The following is a 24602-nucleotide window of genomic DNA, read 5'->3' as shown; positions in this document are numbered from 1 at the left end:
AACACCCTTTCTCCTTTTTTTATAAAAATATTTTTTTAAAAATTTATATGAAAATAATATGAATCTTGAAGAATATTTATGTGAAAAATAAATTACTCTCTAAGTTTAAATATTTAAGAAGTTATTTTTATAAATTTGGGATTATTTTATGATTTTAATAAAATAATCTTATAAAAATAATGACATTAAAAAAGCGAAATGGGAAATCAAGAAAATACGAGGACGAAAAATAAAGAGAAAAAAAAATAGAAGTTAATAAATAATTTTTATATTAATTTTATTTATTTTTATCTATTATATAATAATTAAATAATTTTAAAAGATATAAATTTTAAATTAATTTTAATTATATTTAATTTTCTTTTACTTTTTTTCATCAAACAATTAAACAAAAATCATTTTTCTTTAATATTTTTTTTTTCTTTCCATAATATTTCTTGAACCAAACATGACCTAACGTATTTATTTATTTATTTTTCTGAAAATATGGTACAATTCGTCTGCTCCGTTGCTCCATCACAAGATCTGTAAATTGTCCAAAACGCAGCGTTTTAAGCACCAGTCCGAAACCCTAGGTTTGAAGAAGGGAAGCAAGTGCTATTGAAGCTCTAATGGCTTCGCAACCCATGTTAGGCCCTAGAACGCAGAGTTTTGAAGCAGAAAAATTGGCGGCGACGCTTTTGATTCGGCATCTCCCCGAGGCCATTCCTCAGGACACCCTGTCTCGCCTCTTCTCCAGCTATGGCGCTTCTTCTGTCCGTCCTTGCACTTCTGGAAGGTACGAATCGTTTTCCATATACCATCATGGTTTCCCTTAATTATCATTGTTGTTTGCAAAAACCTGTTTGTTTTTTTCCTCATTATTTATGAGTTTTCATATGTTTCCCGCTAATTTTCTAGTTCCTTTTTAGCATTTCTTCGAATTTGAAAATATAAACAAGGAAGGAATGAAAAAAAATTATGAGCAAGTTTGATTTTTTTGATTTTATAGTTTATTATTCATGGGTTTTTAGTGAAATATTCGAGTTTTAAAATTTTCTAGGGAAATATTTAATGGGTTTGTGTATATGAAAGTATGGGGTTGTTACTTGGTAGTGGAGACTGAAATTCAGAGACGTTTTCTTTTTTTAGAAAATGAAAACTACGAAACTTTTAGTTTTGGATCATTTCAGTAGTTTAAGTGTTTGCCCTTTTTTAATGCCTCAAGAATGACAGATAAAGTAGTTCTCATTTCTGCTACAAAACCGTCCTGTGTGTCTCTAAAAAAATAAAACAGTCCTGTGATTATTTTCATTTTCAGGTTTATGGGGTAGCACAATTTAGAACTTACAGATTTAATTAAGTTGGGTGGGGGTGGTTTCCAATCATTTTGTAAAAATTTACACAAAGCCCAAGCAGGGCATAGTAATGTACCATTGCAGTTGTATATCAGTCCCTATTGATATGCTAGAGCTTGAGCTGGGGTAAAATATTGGTCACTGCATCTTGCATTTCTTCTTCTCCTTCTTCCATAAGTTGAACATGGAGAAGGAAGAGATAAGAGGGTCCTATTGAAAATGTGCTAAAAAATATAGAATAGAGTCCAACCATAGTGACTAATTGTGCATCTCATGCACGAGGATACTAGCCATGGTTCAAAGTAAGACTTGGCTGAGTCGTATTGCCTCAACCCTTTTAGCGTCGAGTACGATACCCAATACCATCTCAAACTCAAACTCAATCAAGACTCGTTTAAACTCGGTTGACTCGATCCAGATTCTAAGTTGACTTTGTTGAACTATTTGAGTTACCGAAATAAATTATTTTTCTCACCAAAAGTTTTAAAGGCGAAAGTGTAAGGCGAAGCATTTTTGTATCCTTGAGGCGAGGTGTAAGCCTTTTGAGACCATCATTTTTAGAATTAATAAATATTAAAATATAATTTAAAATGTATAAAAAATTTAAAAGATAATTGAATTATATAAATTTTTGCTATTAAATCTCAAATTAATTTCATAACCTTTTTTAGAATATAGAATAATAAAATTTCAATTATATAATGAAGTTCAAAGTCTACAAATTCATATTCTAAATAATTTAAATATTAAATTGATTGTCTAATTTTTTTTTCTAATTTTTTTGTTGTTTGAAAAAAATTAATAACTAAATAAAATTACAAAGTAAAATAAAATTAATTATCTAATTTTTTTTACTATATCGAAAAATCAATTATCTAAATTTTTTTACTAAAATCAATTATAGAAAAAGAAATTAGTAGTTTGCTAATTTTTTAAATAGAAAAAGGGGGAAAAAAAGCCAACCTCATGAAACAAAGAGATCAAGAATGCTTTTTGAAAAACCAAAACAAAACAGAAAGATAAGGAAAAAACTAATAGGTGTGAAAAAAAAAGGGCAATATAAAATGAAAAATAAAATATGAAACTAATTTGGGAGAAGAAAAGATATTGGAACTGGAGAGAAGAAACGAATGGAGAACGAAAAGGAAAAGAAGGAAGAGCTGAGAACGAAGGAAAGGAAGAGTCAAGGACCATATTGGAAGATCTTGTTGGAGCAATGGGGAGATGTCGAAGTTATCTACGCGAGAGTGAGCTATTGCCACAGTTCATCGACAGTGAATTAAGAATTAGGGTTTTTTTTTTGTGTTTCTCCTTTGATTGCACTTTCCATAGGCTCTTTTGGTTAAAGACAACCCTTTTTGTTTTTTTTTTTTGGTCTTGTCGTGCAACAAAAACACGTCCGAGGCCTATGCCTCAAGCACTAATGCGTTGAAGGCGCATTGGAAACGCACCTTAGATACTCTTTGACTCCAGAGGCGTGGCCTCAAGGCGCACCCTGAAGCGAGCCTCACCAATGCCTTTGAAAACACTGTTTCTCACTTCAAATCATGACAAGTGAACAATAAATAGGATTCAAAGCTAAGAAATCTTTGAAAAATCAGAGATTCTCTTCAAAAATAGAAGCTTTTCAAGATTCAAGACCCTTGACCCATGATGAAGAGGAAAAAAATCAGCCTTACCCATGACTGAGTCTTTCTCAACATGATATTGATTTCCTCCATTAACGTGCATGGTGATTGCTGCATCTGCCCTCTCCTCTCTCTGCTTTTGGTCTTTGGTGTCATGGTGATTTCCTCCCTTCTCTCTTTCTCTTTTATTTGCCCTCGTCTCTCTCCCCCTATGGTGTGGGTGAGTAGGTGTGCATTGTGTGAATTGGTGATTTGAAGAAAGGGTAGAGATGTGTCATTTTGTATGAATTGTTTATCATTTTATATGTTAATGTGGTATGAATTATTAAGTGATTAAGTGTAGTGTGAATTGCATTAATTTGAGGTAATATATTATCATATTTTATAATCTATTATTTTATATGATAATAGTTTAATTATTTTATATGTTAATGGTGTGGTATAAATTATATTAGTTTAAGTAATGTATTATTTTATATGGCAATGGTAGCATATATGGTGTATTGATTTTAAGCGAATGAGTGAGAGAGCGAGAGAGGCCGAGAACGAGAGAGCGACTGAGGCTGCCAACGGCAAGAATGCTCGTCGCGCGGAGAATAGGAGGAAAAGGAAGACGAGGAGCTTCGGGGTGGAGTCCAAGTCCTTTGAGTTGGAAAGGATGGAGAGGGGACGAAAAACCCTAATCACCATCACGGAAAGCAAGAAAGGGGTGTTGTCTTGGGTGCGCATGGGGGTGTATAGCGTAGGGTTACTCATGGAAGGCCTACATTAGTGCATCGAGGATGCGAGGGAAGGAAGATGGGAAAAGAGCTGGAAGGAGAAGGGGAAAAGCTTCTCCCTGGTGCGCGTTACTAACAGGGGGGGTTGCTTTTTGCGCTTGGGGGTTGTCGATTTGGAGTTGAAAAGATATAGTATCTGCATTCCGAAGGGCAAAGGGGATAAGGGGGGATGGATGGCGATGGTGGAGGCTCTTCATCAGATGGATCCCAGCATTGACAAAAAAGATCAACAAGAAGAAATGAGGACAATGGGAAGGCCACGCCAGGAGATGGTGAAGGGAAGGTCATTTGCGGACACGGTGAAAGGTGGATGGAATAAGGGGTACAAAAAAATCCGAGTGGAGGTGGGACGGGAGGAGTTAAGTAGAAACCTGAGCAGGCTGGAGCATTGCCTGATCGGAAAATGGTGCCCTAGCAATGCAATAGGGGAAGATTTGGAACACTTGGGTTGGGAAATGGCAAAGACCTGGGGTTTGAAAGGCAAGATGGGGATGGCGAGCCTGTGAATAGGACGAGTTTTGCTGGAATTTGAGTTCGTGGAAGAAGCGAGATGGGTTCTCCTCTCTGGTAACAAAGTGGTGGGAGGAGCTCAAATGGTATTGGAGCGTTGGAATCCAAGTTCGGGTTGTTTGGAGGAAGGTGAGGTCAGAAAGGAAGTGTGGGTGAGAATTTTAGGGCTCCCAATCTCGTTATGGGTCCCGTCAGTGCTGAGAAGGGTGGGAGACGCGTGCGGTGGGTTCTTAGATGTCGACCCACAGACGGAGAGCATGGAGGAGTTGCAGTGGGCCAAGATCTTGGTCAGATCGGACGGCGAGAATCCCCCCGGCATACTGGAGATAGGGGTTGAAGAGATGATTTATTCTCTAACCCTATGGTGGGAGGCGGTGCCGTCGTTAAGGATGGAAGAGGGGTGGAAACAGGGTCGGTGGAGCAGTCTAAGAAGGGAGGAGGGAGGTGACGAAGATACACGCGCCGGTCCGCGAGTGAAGGAGATGGCGTGCACGGGGTTCGAGGTGTTGCGTCAGTCAGAGGATGTGACGGGCCGCCTGTCGCAGGAAGTGGGTTCCGCTGTGAAGGGCTCACAGGCGCAAGTGGGCTTGCTGCAGGGGTCCGGTTCGAAGACTGGGCCCTTAGTTCCAGGCCGGGAGACGAATTGGGTTTATGGGCCCTTTTTGTCTCCAGTTAGTGATGTATCTAAGGGGGACAAGTTTGGGCCGCGGCAATCCAGTTGTTCGGGGCGGGCTGCAGACTATGGACTGGGCCATAATCATAAGGGGAAAGCCACCTTAGCCCAGACCCCTCGCTTGGATAATGGACCACTTTTAAAAACTCTTCCCTCTGGCTCCAACGGTCATATTAAAAATGGCAACCTAGAGAGAGATTTCGTTAGATGCAGAGAAGAAGAAATGGGTAGAAGGCAGCAACCGGACCCAAACCATCAGAGGGCAGAAAGGATGCTAGAGGAAGAAGCTGCGAGGTATGGTTTAGAGGTAAATATGGGGGGTATCAGGGCACAAGGGTCTTCCTCTTCTAATCTCTTTTGTTTCGGTCGGACTCCAGAGAGGGAGTGTTACGACCATTCTGGGGTGCAAAGGGAAGGAATTCTGATTGGAAGTGGGTCACGAAGACCAAGTGCAGAAGAATATACAGGGAGAAGGGATGGCTGTTGGGATTTGGTTGAGGTCAACAGTGTCGATCCTATGGGTAGAAATGTGGGGTGGACTGCAGACCAGTCGGTTCTCCAAGAAGGTAGGAAGGAAGATCAGCTCAATTGGGAGGAAAGCAGCCTGGTTAAATTCAGTCATTTTCTGGGTTTCTCAACGGAAGGTCTGGAGAAGGAAATCCTGAATTTTTTGGGCAAAATCAGGAAAAGGAGGGAGAAGATAGTAGACAAAGGTCTGTTGGAGACCTCAAGGTTCGAAAGGGAGCTTAAGAGGCTGGAGTGCTCTGTTAATTATGAAGGGGATTCTAGGAAGAAAGGCCCTCTCCAGGGCAGAGGGAACCAAAATACAGTTGCCCAATGAATTTAAGAATTCTGAGTTGGAATGTGAGGGGTGTGAATGATAGATCCAAGAGGAAAGTAATCAAGTCAGTTATCAGAAAACAAAAAGTGGATCTGTTCTGTATTCAAGAAACAAAAATGCAAGTTATGTCTGAAGAGGTGGTGAGGAGCCTAGGACCGGGGAGATTTCTTGATTGGAAGGTTTTGAATGCTATGGGGACGACAGGGGGTGTCTTGATTTGTTGGGACAAAAGATCGTTGGAGATGTTGGGGGTGGAAGAGGGCCAATTCTCCATCTCTTGTAGGTTCAGGAACGTGGGAGATGGAGCAATCTGGGTGTTCACAGGGGTCTATGGTCCTCTCTCTAGAGATGATAGGGAGTGCTTGTGGGAAGAGTTCGGGGCTATTAGAGGTCTGTGGGAGGAGCCATGGTGCTTAGGAGGTGATTTCAATTCAGTTCTGTACCAAGCTGAAAGAAGTAGAAATGGGAGGATTACTTCAGCTATGAGGAGGTTTGCCCAGATCATAGATGATTTAGGGCTAGTTGATATTCCTTTACAAGGGGGATCCTTTACTTGGAGTGGGGGGCTCAATAATCAATCGTGGGCCAGGCTGGATAGATTCTTATGACCCCAGTTGGTTAGACCGATACAGTAGGGTTAATCAAAGAAGATTGGTCCGTCCAACGTCCGATCACTTCCCGGTTCTGCTTGAGGGTGGTGGGCTAAGGAGAGGCCCTTCCCCTTTCAAATTCGAAAACATGTGGCTCAAAGTTGAGGGGTTTAAAGTTCTGATAGAGGGGTGGTGGCAAGGGATAGTGGTTAGAGGCAGGCCAAGTTACAGGTTAGCGGTGAAGATGAGGGGGTTGAAACAAAATTTAAAGATTTGGAACAAGGAGGTTTTTGGAAGGTTGGAGAAAAACAAAGCTGAAGCTCTTCAGTAGGTGGAGCGTTGGGATTCAGTGGAAGAAGAGAGAAGCTTAACAGAGGAGGAATCAGGCCACAAAAAAACAACTAAGGAGAATTATGCTAAGTGGGTGTCGATGGAAGAAGCGCATTGGAGACAGCTATCTAGGGAATTATGGCTTAGAGAAGGGGATAGGAATACGGGGTATTTCCACCGCATGGCCAATGCCCGTAGGAGAACCAATGCCTTGGATAAAATTAAGATAAATGGGGTGAGGCTTACAGAGGAACAAGAAGTGAGGGAAGGAATTGCAAATGCTTACCAGCAGCTTCTCTCGGAAAGCTCGGGTTGGAAGGCGGATATAGGGGGCCTTTTGCTGAAGCAGATCAGCCCTGCAGAAGCGGAAGCCCTTGAGCTGCCTTTTTCTGAGGTTGAGATCTTTGCAGCATTAATGGGGATGAATGGGGACAAAGCCCCGGGTCCGGATGGTTTCACAATAGCCTTTTGGCAAAGATGTTGGGAGATCGTCAAGGAGGATGTCTTGGATATGTTCAAGGAGTTCCATGAACAGAACTCCTTCGTAAAGAGCCTAAATCATACCTTTTTGGTCTTGTTACCGAAGAAAGGGGGGGTGGAGGACTTGGGTGATTATAGGCCAATCAGTTTGTTTGGGGGTTTGTATAAATTATTGGCTAAGGTGCTGGCCAATAGGCTTAAAAAAGTCATAGGAAAAGTGATTTCTCCGGATCAGAATGCTTTCATTAAAGGGAGACAGATTCTTGATGGCTCCCTAATCGCAAATGAGGTAATAGACTCTTGGCAAAAAAGGGGAGAGAAAGGTCTAATTTGTAAATTGGATATTGAGAAGGCGTATGATAGCATCAATTGGCAATTTTTGCTAAAGGTCATGCAAAAGATGGGTTTCGGGTCAAAATGGATAGAATGGATGTGGAGCTGTATCTCTACTGCCAAATACTCGGTGTTGGTGAATGGGGTTCCAGCTGGGTTTTTCTCAAGTTCAAAAGGGCTAAGGCAAGGGGACCCACTTTCCCCCTATTTATTTGTCATGGGAATGGAAGTTCTAAGTGTGCTAATCACGAGGGCGGTCGAAGGGGGGTTCATCTATGGCTGTAGGATATGGAAAGGTAGAGGGCAGGCCATCAACATCTCTCATCTCCTGTTTGCGGACGATACAATAGTTTTTTGCGAGGCAAAAAAAGAGTCCTTGTTGTATTTGAGCTGGATCCTCTTTTGGTTTGAAGCCGCATCTGGCTTAAAGATCAATTTGGACAAAAGTGTGGTCATTCCGGTAGGGAAGGTGGAAGGGGTTCTTGATATGGCTGCTGAAATTGGGTGTAGGGTGGGTCAGCTGCCTACTGTTTACTTGGGGCTGCCCCTTGGGGCGCCTAATAGGGCCTCCTCCATTTGGGATGGGGTGGAGGAGAAAATGAGGTGGAGGCTGGCCCTTTGGAAACGCCAATTTCTGTCCAAAGGAGGGAGAATCACGCTTATAAAGAGCACGCTGACCAGCATTCCCTTGTATCAAATGTCATTATTCCGTATGCCTAAATCAGTGGCAAGAAGGCTTGAAAAGCTTCAAAGAAACTTTTTATGGGGAGGCGACAATGGGGGGAACAAGGCTCACCTAGTCAAATGGGAGGTGGTGTGCGCGGACAAAGAAAAGGGAGGGTTGGGGTTAAGGAAGCTTGTTTGGTTGAACAAAGCTCTTCTAGGCAAATGGATTTGGAGATTCGCGGATGCTAAGGAGGAACTTTGGAAAAAAGTGCTTGAGGCTAAGTATGGGCAAGAGGAGTTTGGGTGGAGGACAAAGAAGGCAAATGGGGTGTTTGGAGTTGGGGTTTGGAAGGAGATATTGAAGGAGTCCGATTGGTGTTGGGAGAACATGGTGTTCAAGGTGGGAAAAGGCAATAAAATAAGGTTTTGGTTAGATCCTTGGTGTGGAAACAATGTGCTGTCCCAAGGATTCCCGGACCTCTTCTCCATGGCTGCCCAAAGGAACGTCACAGTGGAGGATTATTGGGATCAGAATTTGGGTCAAGGAGGGTGGAATTTAAGACTATTAAGAGACTTCAATGACTGGGAGTTGGGGTTGGCGGGCAATCTCTTAGTTGAGTTGAGGAATCATAGAGTAACCTTGGAGGAAGACGCGGTTCTTTGGAAGGAAGGAGCGGACGGGCTGTTTAAAGTCAAGAAAGCGTATAGGGTGTTGGATAATGCTGAAGGTGCGGACTTCCCTCATAACAATGTTTGGGTGGGCAAAGTTCCAACCAAAATTGCTTTTTTTGCTTGGGAAGCTACTTGGGGAAAGGTTCTCACGTTGGATAGGCTGCAGAGAAGAGGATGGCAATTCCCTAACCGGTGTTTCTTGTGTGGATGTGAAGAGGAAACAATCAATCATATCTTAATTCATTGTACAGTGGCAAAAGGATTGTGGGATATCATTCTTGCGTTGTGTGGTGTACAGTGGGTCTTTCCAAATTCTGTAAAGGAGGTTCTTAGTAGTTGGAAAGGCTCTTTTGTGGGGAGAAAAGGGAAAAAAGTGTGGAAATCCATCCCGCTTTTCATTTTTTGGACAGTTTGGAAGGAGAGGAATAGGCTAGCTTTTAAGGGGGGAGTGTTAGCTTTTCAGAAGTTAAAAACTTCGTTTGTGTATAACTTTTGGGGTTGGGCTAAAGTGTACATTGATATGGAGTCGAATTCCCTAATAGGCTTCTTGGAGTGGTTAGCCTCCAAGTAGGGGTTGGGTTGCTTTGTTTTTTGTTTGAGGGGTTGTAGCCTCGTATACTACCTGTATGCTTTGCGGCTTTTTGCCTCCTTTAATACAATTGCTTGCTTATAAAAAAAAATTAACAATATATTGACACCATTTAATTTATTATTATAATAATATATTAAAATCATTTAATTAATAATATATTCTACTTTGTTTGATAAATGTAGTTTTCTATTTATATTTAAATATAAAGTGTTGTAATCATTTAATCGAAACTAAAAATGGAATTAATAATTGAATTATATGTCTTTTAGTAAAAATATCATTGTATTTGAAATAAACTAATTTTCAATTCTTATCATTATCATAAATCACATTCTACGAAAAATTTATAATGATTTAAATAATGTTAAATATGAGAAAATTTTATTTTATTACTTTTTTAAAGCTTATTTAATTATATTTATTTTTTCTAAAAAAATTCATAATATTTTTATAATTTTTAAAACTTTTTAACAATCTTATTTTGCATATCACCCGATACTGAGCTGAGAAGCCGAGATCGATGTGTCTTGAGACCCTCCAAGTTGATGGTTGATACCGCGACTTTGAACTACGATACTAGCTTAACTATTGGAAAAAAAATTTTAAAATCGTCACAAACCTTCCCTTTTTTTTTCTTTTCTATTGCAATTTCTAGAAACTAGAAATGACATCTCATATGTCAATTACACCAAAGGGATATTAAATGAATGAGATTGGAATATATGAATTAGAGCCACTTTGAGGTTTCCTATCAAATAAGGCATGGAATGGGCCCACAACAAAGAAGTTCCGGGAGTTTTGAAGGAACCTTTGTGCTGATATTCATCAGGGGTTGAGAATTGGAATTGAACTGTATGAGATCTAATCTCCTGTTGTTCCTCGGTAACTTAGTGGTCTACTATTAATTGGTTGTAGTTTTGAGTTCTACTTGGGGAGATTTAATTTATTTTAATTTCTTTAGTTCAGAATGAAAGGGCTTGCTTTGACTGTTAACATTAGGTAACTTGCCCCCTGTCTTAGTTCTTCTTGCGTTCTATCTCATCGTATTGCATTCTATTTTGCAATATTTGAGAATCACTGTCAATACCTTGGTGTAGCTTTGGGATAATCCCTTATTCCATAACCCTAGAGCTATTTACATCTAGTCAATTAATGATAAGTACTAAGGAGCAAATTTTCGCTATCCTACTAATATTTTTCTTGCTCTACTATTCTGCCCAAACCTGGTTGAGGAAGAGTTGTGTGGTGTAAAACAAAAAAAAAAGAAAAAAAAAAAAATACTGATTCAGGCCAAGCATTCTATAAGTAATTTTTTTTTTATGGGGTGAGTAATAGGCTCTGGTTTTGTATTCTTCAAGAATTCTTTTGTGTATGTATGCATGTATGTGTGTGTGTGTATGCGAGAGAGAGAGGGAAAGAGAGAGTATATGCAGATTTCATAATCTTTCTTGTTTTGGTGCAGATTGAGGAACTGTGCATTTGTGGATTTCAAGAGTGAAATGTTGGCTTCTCAAGCACTACGCCAATTAAATGGGTACTTATCTCACAGTTCTTTTTATTAGATTTCCTTGTTCTTTAATCACAAGAGCCTTATTTTGTATATCTTGTATTGTCTTCTTATGTTCGGCTAGGCTGAGGTTTCTTGGTAAAGTTTTGTTAGTGGAGAGAGCAAATAAGCCAACTGAGGATGATAAACAAAAAAGTGAAGCTCTATTTGGCAAGGATCTTACTAAACCCGTATCTTTAATAAAGGATTTTACCATGGCCAGAGATCTCGGTGAAGGATTGAAGTCAAGCTCCTTACCTGCTAGTGAACCCATCGCTGCAAGACTCGGCATTGATTACCCATTTCCTCCCCACCTTGGTATGTGTCTTTTTCTCTCACTATTTTTAGAGTCTATTTCTTTTTAGCACCCTTATCTATAATACGTGAAACGGGGTTATAAATAGAGAATTCTTATATGTTCTCCATGAGCTCTTTCTTCATCTTGTATGTACCTTTTTTAGAATATCAACTGGGGCGTCATCTTTCTGGTTGGTAGAGACCCATGTGTGTGCTTCATGTGAAATTCCGTATGCAAATGCAAGTATATTTTATCACAAGAAAAAATCAACATAAAAGGGCATAACTGATGAACACCATTGGCAGAGGGATTATGTTAAAAAGTAAAAGAGAGTAATCTCTCTCTCTCTCTCTCTCTCTCTCTCTCTCTCTATATATATATATATATATATATATCTTCCTCTACATCTTTTTTTTGTGAGAACTGTAGTAGGTCCTGTTCTACTTTATATTAACATGAGAAGCATTAGTGAAGTGTTTGGTAACAAAATAAAATAAGAAAAAGCTCTACTAAGAGTAATCCATGAGAGTGGGTGAGGGATGCCCTAGGCTTTTGAAGTATGAGCTGTTTTGTAATTCAATTACCTTAATTTTCGGGTTGCCAAAATTTACCATCCGGTGTTTCTATATATTTTTTATTTTTATTTTTATTTTTTACAAATAAAAGACTATCTGTGTTGTTTATCTTCTCGTTCTTGTTTGGCAATAATTCCTTCTTCGTTGGCACAGAGATTTCCTGTCTGGTTTACATAAAGTAACATGCTTATCTTATAGGTACGCTTACCCCCCACCAGATGGAAATATTCTGACCAACATTGTAAATGCTCTAATTGCTGTTCCTCGCTTCTATGTACAGGTTGGCTCTAATCTCACACAAAAGCTACTAAAAAATGGAATGAAAATTCTTTGCCTGTTAAATAATCATTATCCATTAGTTGGTTTTAATATAATCATCTACAAATATATATATTAATTATTTTTTCTTTATATTACTGAGCTTTTTAATTGTAGGTGTTTGCACTTGATGAACAAAATGAACATTCCAGCTCCATTTCGTATGGCCTTTGCCCCACCCACCTTTACACCTCCAGTACCTGCCCGCACCACCACCCCACCCCCTGAAGCTGCAAGACCTAACTTGGAAAACCTATCTAGTGGCGAGTCTGAAATGGAAATCATCAGATGAGGTGATCTCTTGCTGCTTCATTGCTAAGATTCACAAGGGACATGCCTTAGTTACACTCGTATACACACACACACATATATCTATGTATGTATGTTTTATTTCTATATATTTGTATGTATACAAAAATAAATTACTCCATCCAAACACTAGAGCTTTAGAACTGGAAGCATGTTTATTTTTCTTGGCCACATTTTATGAGATTCAGTGGCTGGTGGTGTTCTGTTTGAATTTACTTCTCCTTTGTATTCTTATTGCATAATCATCATGCTATTGTATATTTATCTAGTAAACAAAAATTAATTGAGTTTTTTGATATCTCTTCCAAGATTCTAGCAGATTTTGATACTTTCTTGTCCACATGTTTTCAGGAGGTCGATGGCAAAGCCTATTTACTGGGCCTCCAAGAGAACAAAACCTGGTCGAAAGCGTGTCAAACGAGAAGCTATTGTAGGCCCTGGAGTTGATAAAGATGTGGCTCATGAGGCTGTTGGAGTGAAACCTGCCACCTTGGTTCCTAAAGAGATTCCAATGATAAAAAAGAAGAACCCTGTGTTGCAGGTTATAACCCTTCCCTTTTGAGAGAAGTGAGTTACCAGATGGTCTTTCCTCTTTACCATTTTTTGATGTCTCTTTGGTTGGTTGCAGATCAAAATTGCCCCCAAGGTAATCACTGAACATAAAGATGAATGTAGCATCATGAAAGAATCGGAGGATTCTGAGAAAGAGGATTTTGATCTCAAACCTTATGCAACCTTGGAAGAATTAAAAAGTGGAAAGTTGCCTCCAGAGGAAATCTTATCACTTCCAATGTTTAAGGTATTGGAATTTAAAAGTTTAAATGCATTTATCCCTTGAAAGAAATACGTACAAAGCATGAATCAAATTTACTGATTTTCTGAAACCTAACCCATTTGCTTGCTAGATCAAAACTGTCAACTTAATTTTTCAAAAAGTAATTGCAGGAAACTTATTTATGCTTTACTTATATAAAGTTCCTAAAAGAAGATATATATGGCAAGATCTTAACATAGTTTTTTCGACATGTTTTTGGGAGCTTTTACATGATTTTGTCATAATATTGTAGTTATTCATTGCCATTTCCTTTTCTGTTAGCATCATCTGGAAATGCTCAAGTTCATTTTTCTTATGAGTTTATTCTGTTTGATAATTTTCCTAAATTGATATGAATTCTGGTGTTTTCAATTTTTCTAATCTTAGTGGATGTCAGTACTTTTTGCACACAACAATGCCTGTACTGTTTGAGGGTGGGTTGGCTGCAGGAATTTTAAAAAGATGCCTAACCACCTCACAAATATGCATTTTAAGGAATTTGATAGGCATTGTGAATATACCTTTTTTTGCTTGCTTATTAAAAAAAAAAAAACATTTTAAGGAATCATTAATTATGAATGAAGCATATTTGAAAAAAGCAAGATTCTGTTTAGGTGCATATATCATACTTGTTGAGTAATTAATAAGACGTTTTCTTGGACCATACAGAACTATATGGCTGGGAATCCTGCTCCTGTGTTGTACATAAAGAACTTGGCAAAAGATGTGGTTGTAGATGACTTCTATTTCATATTTGGTGAGTTTCAAAATTGACTCGTGCTAAATCTGATTGACCCCTTCTTTTATTTATTTATTTTAAAAAAAAAAAAAAAAAATCTTGCATGACCATTTTAGCTAAATCCTTTTGGTCCTTATAAAAGAGACCAAAAGTTCTATGAAACTGTAATTTTGAAGTCCTTTTTTATTCTTTGCATATTTTTTCATACAAAGATGGCTCTGGTTGATTTGTCTTGAATGTAATGTACTTCAGGATCATTATTTGGAAGTGTAGATGCTGCTAAATCTGGCCTTAGTGTGAAGTTGATGCAGGTGAAGTCTCTTGATTAATTTCTAACCATAGATCAAGCTTTTTATATCTTTGTTTGAAATTGATGTTGGAGTTTATTCTTTAAATCACATTTAAAACTTAAAAAAGTATCACTGTCATGTCATTGAAGCTCTTTATTTTTATTCCTTGGTTGGAAATTATAAATGTAATTATATTATATAGATTTGCAGAGAAGGATGAGATATTGCTCAGAAAGAGAATGTTGTTACATATAATCCCCACATGTCCCTAAACTGAAAACCCAATGGGGGTACAGGATCCCCCATGGAGACAAAAGGAGAGATGACTCCTCTCTTGGCTAGTCTGTCAGCCTATTGATGAACCAATCTGGTGACTGGTAGAAGGCTGAACAACCTAACACGCTTGTGAGATTCGCAATCCTATGCACCCAATAATGTATTGCCATGATTCTCTCCATCCATTAGCCACCTAAGTAAAGACTGGCTGAGTTTCCCTTAACTCCTAGCTCTTGCAATTTTCAAGCCCTCTGATTATGAAGGGATCTTTCATTGATAGCTGTGCTTGCTTTGATAGAAAAGGTAGGGTGATCCTGTATGAGGCTGCTGTCCCCCATTTGACTTGGGTTAACCAGGGAGCAGCCATCATAATCGAGCATCAGGGTACTTCAGGCAGGGGGGTCTACTGCATCCAAATCTCTGTTGAAATTGAGCTTCAAAGGGGTTGGCTGCTGCACCCTAATTTCTATCACTTTTATATTGGGGGATGCTGAAATCCAGTCCCTCAAAATAGTGCATGGCGTGATTCCAGAAAAGTTGTTGGTGATGGACATTGAGAGAATTATGAGAAAACAAAAATTCTCCCCCAGAATAGCTAGGATAACCCTATGCAATATGAAATCCTTCCAAGGAGATAACTTACTGACTGTGACACCTTGTCCTAAAAGTTTTTATGGTTTTCCTCCTTCCATAAGCACTGAAGCACACAAGGGGAGCTACTCACCTAAGGATGTTAGCATTGGCAGTCCTGGTCATGATCCACCATCCTTCACAGAGGTCTATAGCCAAGTGGAGCCATGGATTCGGCAAACATAGTGAAGATGGGTGACTAGATAATAGGTATTAGAATCTTGTACAGAATATTATTTACTTTCACTCCTCTGGATATAGCCTGGGTTGTATCGCAAGTGTTTTCCAGTTAGGCAAGCATCCTTGGAGGCCTAAACAGAGTATTGTACTGGATTGGGATAGGTTAAGTCTTCCGCAAATGATGGGCTTTTCTTTTCTAGATATGATTACAGTTGAGAAAAATCCTATATAGATGCATCCCAGCCCATGAGAGACTGTGATTACATGAATAGATTCCTACATAAGACATGAGGCTTCTGTCCTAGCAGTGCTGTGACTGTGGATCGAGGAAAACTAGCATGCTAACAAACATCTAACTCGGTGAATGCTACCGAGAGGATATGTGAGAGTACCTTAGTATATGGTTTCATTTAATATGTTAGGATGAGAGAAGAATGCTGGTACTTGTTACATGATTACATTTTGAAGCTTTCATTTTCAAGCACTGTGTTTATGTGGGTGTATATGGATGAAAACATCAAAAGGGGTACATGTTAAGAAAGCCTTTTTTTTTTTTTTCTGTACATTGTTTGATGTGGTCAAAGTCCTATATGGATAGTGTATGACGGGGGAGATTGTGATTATTTACAAGTAGTGTCATACATAGACATAGGCTTCTGTAATTACAGTGTTATAACTAAGGAAAACAAACTTCTCTCATTTTAACTTTGTGAATGCTACTGGGAGGATATATGGGAGTGCCTTAGTATATGATTTTATTTTAATATGTCAGGCCGAGACAACAGAGGTTGCTAATGAATGGTTTCAATTGCTATCATTGTGTATGAATGAGAACCTTGAGCATCTGTATGACTCTATTAAAAGAACTCAATGTTAAGAGAGCCTTTTCATTGAAAGATTTTATTTGATTAAACCTAGTCTAGGGGCATGAAATATGATCATATTGACAAGTAGTTGCAATTTGTTGGTTGATCAACATTTTCAGCCAAATCAAAATACTATAACTGCGTAATATTTGAATCTGGAAGTAATTGCACCTTTTGGATTTCAGGAGGGAAGAATGAGGGGCCAAGCTTTTGTGACATTTCCATCAGTTGAGCTTGCTCATCATGCTTTGGTATGTGTCTACACTAATGAAACTTGATATGCCAATTCTATCTTTCAGAATATGTCAAATTGTGATGTGTTGTACTTTGTTGTGGTTAGTAACTTAGTCCATTCTTATGTGCTTTATTCTTGACTATAATTGCAAGGAGGAAACTGCATCTGAGGATCTTGCTAGTCCAATCATTGATAAATAAATCGAATTTTGTTTTACTCCATTGGTCTTTCCATGTTTTCATTGCTTTATATCCCCCGTACGTGAATGACAACCAGATTGATGTAGTTAAGAAGCAGTGACATCTAAGTATCTTTGCTCTGACTTTGCTAACAACTTTTTACCTGTGAAACTACCCTTTTCTTAGCAGAATTTTTTTTCTTCTTCTACTTTGCCAACAGCTTTCTTATCTGATCTTCCCCTGTACTCAGAATCCCTATTGTCTGTAAAATTTGGATCCAACTGCCAACTCAGATTCCAAACTCAAGCCATAGAAAGGCTAATCAATCAGTAACATCCTGGGTTTGTTTGCAATATATTTGTGCAACAGAACCCGCTCGCTGTTCTTGATCTCATAAGAGATATGGTGGTTCAAACCCTTCTTTAGTATTTTTAGCACGTCCACCCTTGTAATATTTATCTTAATCCACCTCCATCTCGTTGATGCCAACCTCTTCTTATTGAGTGATTGTAGAACTGATATGAGATTTTGCTAAATAAGAGCAGTTTATGAAGTTTTGTTTGAAGTCTTGACAATTAAAGTAGATGTCTCTATTCCTTGTACTTTTTTGCCAGTTTGACTGTAGTGGTTATAAAGTACTCATTTATCATGCAATTATAATCTTTGGTCTCAAAATGTAGTGAACTGCTCATTTATTAGCAATTTTAATCTATGGTTCAGAATGTAGTGAATGGATACGTCTTCAAAGGCAAGCCAATGATTATCCAGTTTGGTCGGAACCCTGCTGCTGCAAAAGAGAAATAAACTGATATCCTGCAATAGGAACAACTATTATGGTTAGTTCCCAATTGATTTTACCTTGTTTTGTTATGGTAGGCAAGCAATTTGGCATGGAACCCACAACTTTTAGAGTGAGGGTTTTCAAGTGGCCAAGCAATTGGCTTGACCGTACTTCAAAGCTGAAGATGAGCAGTCTTAGCTTCACTACATTGATGCATGAACTGGGATGCAAGCAGTTGATTCATACTTTTGGTTTGACATGGTTACCGGGTCTGATCTTAAATTCAGAAAAATTAACTACATTACACTGTTAGTTTATTAAATCTCATATATTCCTGTACATTTAATCATTTTGTAGTTTGATTAATTTGGTTTACATGGCAGATGCATGAGGACAAATGGACCTGTTGAAGAGGCAAAGCCCAGGTAAATTCTGACGATGATCTGCTGCACCAAATGCAGGCACTTATGCCTTCGCTAAGTTTATCCTTTAATTTATCAAGGGCTTGAGGGTATTGAATACAAGCACACTCCTGAATCAATCATAATGAAGGATGTGAAGGAAATTTTTAGGCCAAAATTTTTTCAGGCGGCCAACCCAGTTGGCCTTGGCTTCTCAATTGTCATGCTCAAGGCAACTATTCCATTTCTATATCCTTCATTAAACCCTAATGTGATTTTTGAATTGACATCATAATCGTCTTCATTTAACTAGTTTTGCTTTCTAGAGCTGTGTGGACTGACTTTCTTTCTTCTGATTAGATTTTGTACAACACATTGTGTACCTTGAGAAGGATTTTTCATCCTCTGTAAGTATTAATCTCACAGCAATGAAATGTTCATTTCTACCTGATCTAATTTTTTGTATTATTTGCTCAACCCATTCTTAAAAAAATACATCAGAAATTGTATTTTGTGTAACTCATACCCTGCAATAGCTGAGTTTCAAGGTTTTAATCCCAAGTTGAAGTATCTATCATAGCCAAAAGATCAATTAATTCCAATAGTTAAAAGGATCTAAAAGAACTTATCATGGCCACGTGTTGGACAGCAGAGCCAAAGCAAGGGCCTTTAATTAGCTAATGGCAATACTGAAAGGCTAAGCACAAAGACAAGAAGATTTGTCCAACATGAGGCCCTTGCTTGATCCAGTTCCTGATAGAAGGCGCCTGGGATTAGACCTGTGAATAAGAAATATTCTTAGTAAGGGGTAAAAGTAAAAATTGCATTAGCAAGCGAGAATTAAGAGAAATTTACAAAAATTAATACAAAATACAAATCTCCAAGTTGACTTGGAGATGCATAAATTATATGCAAGATAGTTTGGACTAACTGAAAAAAAAAATACTAAAGATCGAAATATACTTTTTTTTTTTTTGTTTTTTGATAATCGAGGAACTTTTCATGGTCAAGTCCTTATGACTCTATGGAACCCAAAACTCGAGGTATTGATCGTTTCATAACAACCAGCACCAAGTAAATATGCCAGGATTTGAACTCAAAACCATGTGTTATTTATTGGATCACATTTCCTAATATTTGCCCCGATCAATTGGACTACCATAGCAGATAAGATTGAAACCTTGTTTTATGCCATGGTTATATAATGGGAGACGTTTGCGGAAAAGAATGAGAAACTAAAATCATCATCAAAACTTCACCTTGGTTTATAGAATAGATTTCATTATGATACAATAAAAAAACTAAAATCCTAGGTTAAAAGAACAAGTTTTGAGAAACATTTATTTTAACCTAGTATATAATGAAATTCATCATAAATTTCCAGTTGCATCAGGGTTTGCAATACTTGTATCATTTCATTTTTCCTAGATAAATTTTTTCGGAATCACTAACTTTGCCTAGAAAACTGTAGCGAATTGCATGGACAAAATGAAGCACAAACCTTTGGTTGTGCCATGTGTGTGACCATTAATTGAAGCCACCTTTTGACATTCCAGACTTTCATTAACAACCTTTATATATACAACACCAAGCTAGACGACTTGTCTGAAAAGAAATTAGTGATTGAGGGGTTTCCTGAGGAGGGTTCTCTTTTGGATGAGATGAGGAAGCTGGAGAGGTTTGTTGGGCTGGTGGATCCATTTTTGGAGGTTGGGAGCAGCCTCAGAAACTGAAGATGTTTCTTGACTTGGCTGAAGGGTTGATCTAGTTGTTGGAGTATTTATTCTATTTTCAAAACACCAATGTTCTTCATGTTTCCATGATTTTCTTTTTTGTTTAAAAATTGTATACTTCAAAACAAATTGTTCTCAATAAATACTCCTGCATCATGCCCTGAAAATTTTGGGTATAGAAGTGAATGAATGTTGATATCATTTGATATCTCTCAAATGCTGCAAACCTTGCTGAATATTTCCTAGTATGTTCAGAATGTCGAAACTTTAAACTCTAAACTGAACTGGAAGAAAAATAAAAAGACGAAAAAAGATATTTCTGCAATGGATCATCATTCTTCATATGAAAATTTAGACAGTCGCTTGGAGCTGTTGACAAGAAGTTTCGACAGAATAAGAATTTTGCCATTATGCCGTTGTATAAATCAGCCAATAAACATAGCAAGCCCCGGAATAATCATAGGTATATAATCTCTAATGCTCAACCATACAATGCCCCATGGCTCCCCCCATCCTTTGAGGTCATTGTTGGATTCACTTGATCCTTTCTCTCAGAAAGCACAGCCCGGATGTGCTAGCTAAAAGCTCTCCTACCTTGTGTAAGTGATCAGACGCTGATCAAATATCTAAGTGACTGCCAAAACTTTAACCAGAATGACTGAAATTATGTTCATGTTGACATAAAAACTTTTGCAATTCTTGGACCATCGCCCACCACTGCAAATTAAAGGGGAAATAAAAGGAAAAGGAAAAGGAAAATTAGAGAGAAAAACTGGCAGTCCAATGTTCTAACCTTGTAAACAAGACAAAGGAAATGGGTAACAAAACTTGCCCACCAAAAACAATAAGAACAGTTGGGCTTTGGCTGGAATGCTAACTTCCCATACAAACCAATTACATTAGGACTAGAGATGTCAAGATTGGTCAAGCTAGGTTTCTAGCTTGATCAAAGCTTCCTTACAGGAATTTTTCCTATATATATATATATATTAGGTGATCTTATTGCTCTATTATGAGTGACCTGGAAGCTTGTAGGACATGGGATGTGGCTGTTAGATGTAGGTGGCAGCTAAGTCCAACACCAATTGTAGGACATAGACAGTTGAATTATGTCCAGTTTTCTTCTATTCTGGGGCCAATATGAAGGACCTATGTGACATTTTTTATCTATAGCCATAAAGAAAGTACCAAATAAAATTGTGTTAGAAAAAAAAATGTTTCTCTTTTTCACTGTAAACATTTCTAACACATTCCACAAACAGGCTCATTTTGCATGCAAATCCCAAATTTTGAGGGGAACATGTATCATGAATTGTTATGCAACCATTATTGAAAAGAACTTCAAACCAGTCAGTCTTAAACAAATTTGAGTTGGTCTTCATTGTAATGGAACTTCATTGACAGCACAGGCCAAAATTGGTGGTTCATAATTTTGCAGAAGCACCATTGACAGGTGAAAGAAAATATCAAACATGATGGAAAGAAAACTAAGTTTGAAACAAATGTTTCATACCCGCATCATTAATCCAACTTCAAAGGATTTGGGCCCATAACACCCCCTCACGAGCAGCCCCATACCCACCACTATGAGCCCTTGATGTATATGGTGAGTGGTCTAACACTCCCTCAAGTGCGGCTCCATTGTGAAATCAGATGACTCGGACAAACAGAATGTGGAGTTAAGCTCAAATTGAAACACACAAAAAAAGAAGGGTTGGCAGTCGTTGAAGAGACTCAGCCATGGCCCCCAACATCAACCCTACTCTCCCTCTCCTCCTCCTTCTTCTTCTTTTCACTCTCCATCTTTCCTCTGTCTCCGCTTGGAAGAAGGAAGAGTTCAGAACCTGCAACCAAACCCCCTTCTGCAAACGAGCCCGCTCCCGCAAACCCCACTCCTCTTCCCTCTTCGCCACCGACGTCGCCATCCTCGACGGCGCCCTCACTGCAAATCTCCGCCAACCACCTCCCGAATCCCCGATCAGGATCAGATCAAGCCCCTCCTTTTCACTCTTTCGGTTTATCAAAATGGCGTCGTTCGAGTCAAGATTGACGAGGACCCCTCCCTCGATCCGCCTAAAAAGCGCTTTGAAGTGCCCGATGTGGTCCTCCCGGAGTTTGAGTCTACGAAGCTTTGGCTCCAGCGGTTTCAGACAGAGACGGTCGACGGCGATTCGGGGCCTTCCTCGGTCGTTTACGTGGCTGATGGGTACGAGGCGGTGCTTCGGCACAATCCGTTTGAGGTCTACGTGAGGGAGAAACAGGGTAAACGTAGGGTTTTGTCGTTGAATTCTCATGGGTTGTTTGATTTCGAGCAATTGAGAGTGAAACAAGAAGGGGACGATTGGGAGGAGAGGTTTAAGGGCCACACTGATGTGAGGCCCTACGGCCCCCAATCCATTAGCTTCGATGTTTCCTTTTTTGATGCCGATTTCGTGTATGGCATTCCCGAGCATGCGTCAAGCTTTGCTTTGAGGCCTACTAGAGGGCCTGGGGTTGATGATTCTGAACCTTATCGGTTGTTTAATTTAGATGTGTTTGAGTATATTCATGATTCGCCATTTGGGCTCTACGGATCAATCCCATTTATGCTTGGGCATGGAAAGGCCAGGGGGACTTCAGGATTTTTCTGGTTGAATGCAGCAGAAATGCAGATTGATGTGCTTGGCTCGGGTTGGGATGCTGAGTCTGGGATTTTGTTACCCGAGTCAGGTGGTAGGATCGATACATTGTGGATGAGTGAAGCTGGTATTGTTGATACATTCTTTTTTATCGGTCCTGGTCCAAAGGATGTTGTGAGACAGTATACGAGTGTGACAGGAACGCCAGCGATGCCACAGCTTTTTTCGACAGCTTATCACCAATGTAGGTGGAATTATAGGGATGAGAGGATGTTGAGAATGTCGATTCCAAGTTCGATGAGCATGATATTCCTTATGATGTTTTATGGCTTGATATTGAGCATACTGATGGGAAGAGGTACTTTACATGGGATAGGGTGCTTTTCCCAAACCCAGAGCAGATGCAAAACAAGTTGGCGGCAAAGGGTAGGCATATGGTTACTATTGTGGATCCACACATTAAGCGAGATGAATCCTTTCACCTACACAAGGAGGCCACTAGTAAGGGATATTATGTTAAGGATGCAACTGGAAAGGATTATGATGGGTGGTGTTGGCCTGGATCATCATCCTACCCGGATATGTTGAACCCAGAGATCAGGTCATGGTGGTCTGAGAAGTTCTCTCTCAAGAACTATGTTGGATCAACTCCTTGGTTGTACATTTGGAATGACATGAATGAACCTTCTGTCTTTAATGGCCCTGAGGTATGTTGCTTGTCCCATTTGATTTTATTCGTAATAACATTTGACTGTGTCTTAAGTTCTTTTTATTTTTCAAATTTACTTCAAAGAACAAGGAACCATCATGATCATGAAATAGCTTTCTGCTTAGTAAGCGAATTCTGGATATTAACACTTATTCTGCTGGATATGACAAGATCACTAGATGACTAATGTAATCATAAGACTTTTTAAAGATGTGACTTGATCAATTGAAGACTAATTTAATCAAAAAGTTTTTTAAACCATCTTGAGATTGTAGGGTTTTGGCATTTCCCCTGCAGGTTTAGTAGATGAAATATGTGTAATATACTATTTACCTCCTTTTAGTTGGTAAACTACATATGTGCTACTTAAAATAATAGCCTATAATGTTATAGCATGCTGTTGCTGTAGAGTCATACTGTCATAGGTTATAATCAACTAGGAGTTTGACTGTGGTTATAGTTGGAGTTGCATGGTCCTGGCATTGTATCTACATGGACTGAATTGATGAGTGATGAATATGAGATCTCACATTTCACTGGGGTTAGTATGGCTCTATGAAAGAGTGGGAGTCAGGTAGCTTTTCTTATCTGTCTAATGAATTATGTTAGGAAAGATATGCAGAAACGTCATGAGAAGGAGAGGAGGCTCTTTAGACTTGGCTCAAGTGGCAGGAGTTTGGATCAGGATGTGGGAGTTCCAGGTCCAATTTCCAATAGGGGCCAAGAAAAAAATGTTACCTTTGAGGGAGGAGGGGGGATGGATTGGCAAAGAGAGTGATGGGCAACATGAAGCTGAGAATAATCTGTTGGAATTTGATTGGGGGTGCAGCAGAGAAGGCAGTGGGAGACATGAAGCTGAGAACTGTCTCTTGTAATTGATGGGGGCTAAAGGGAGACAGAAGTGGAGATGGGGCATATTCCTTGTTGTGTTAGTTTAGGAATGTGCACAAACTGAACAGGCATGTGTCTATGCTGAGTTTTGCAAGGAGTTGCAACAATTAAGGTCTTATGGGAGGACCATGGGTATCTGAAGGGAGACTTTTATTAGTTCATTTTCCTTATGAGAGATGGTTGTGTGAAAGGACATTGACCAATGAGGAGATTCTCAAATTTTATTAGAGTAACAACTTGACGGACTACCAAGATATACATTGGTATGACACTATGTTACATGGATTGGAGACAAGTGTCAATTGCTGGTAATCATGTTCTAAAAATTAGGAATAAATTTTAGAACATGGTTGCATGAACAAGCAATCTCATTTCTCTTTTTTTCTTCATTCTATCCTCAAGAACAAATTGAAGTGTATGACTAAGATAGAATATCAAATCTGAGCCTAAGGTTATTTACAACAAAATAGGGATTTATTCTTCTTTCTTTGTTGAATACGCCTCTAGGTACATATTTGATCAATAGGTATGTTAGACACTTATCCTACACTGACCCATTGTAACAGATGTGTCACTGATGCACCATATTGTGAGATACATCGCATTATTTCATGTGATACAGCAGATCAACGTTATTTTTGCTTTTACTTTTTCTTTTTGCTACAAGATAGAAGAGAAGGTGCCTGTGTGATCTCTTGCTGTTATTGCACTAGGGTCTAGTGCATTTTTGTTTGTTTTTGTTTTTTTTTTTTTTTTTTCAACTTTTGAGAACAAAATAGCAAG

The 24602-nt window shown here is 38.8% G+C and overlaps 2 pseudogenes; both read left to right on the top strand.

Annotated features, from left to right (window-relative positions):
• The first annotated feature begins 509 nt into the window (after positions 1–509).
• Positions 510–18324, top strand: LOC117915369 (annotated as a pseudogene).
• A 2838-nt stretch (positions 18325–21162) lies between these two features.
• Positions 21163–23115, top strand: LOC117915205 (annotated as a pseudogene).
• The last annotated feature ends 1487 nt before the right edge of the window (positions 23116–24602 follow it).

Source organism: Vitis riparia, chromosome 5, assembly GCF_004353265.1.
Source record: "Vitis riparia cultivar Riparia Gloire de Montpellier isolate 1030 chromosome 5, EGFV_Vit.rip_1.0, whole genome shotgun sequence".
Taxonomy (NCBI): Eukaryota; Viridiplantae; Streptophyta; class Magnoliopsida; order Vitales; family Vitaceae; genus Vitis; species Vitis riparia.
The sequence above is the reverse complement of the archived record's forward strand: the minus strand, read 5'-3'. Positions and strand labels throughout refer to the sequence as shown.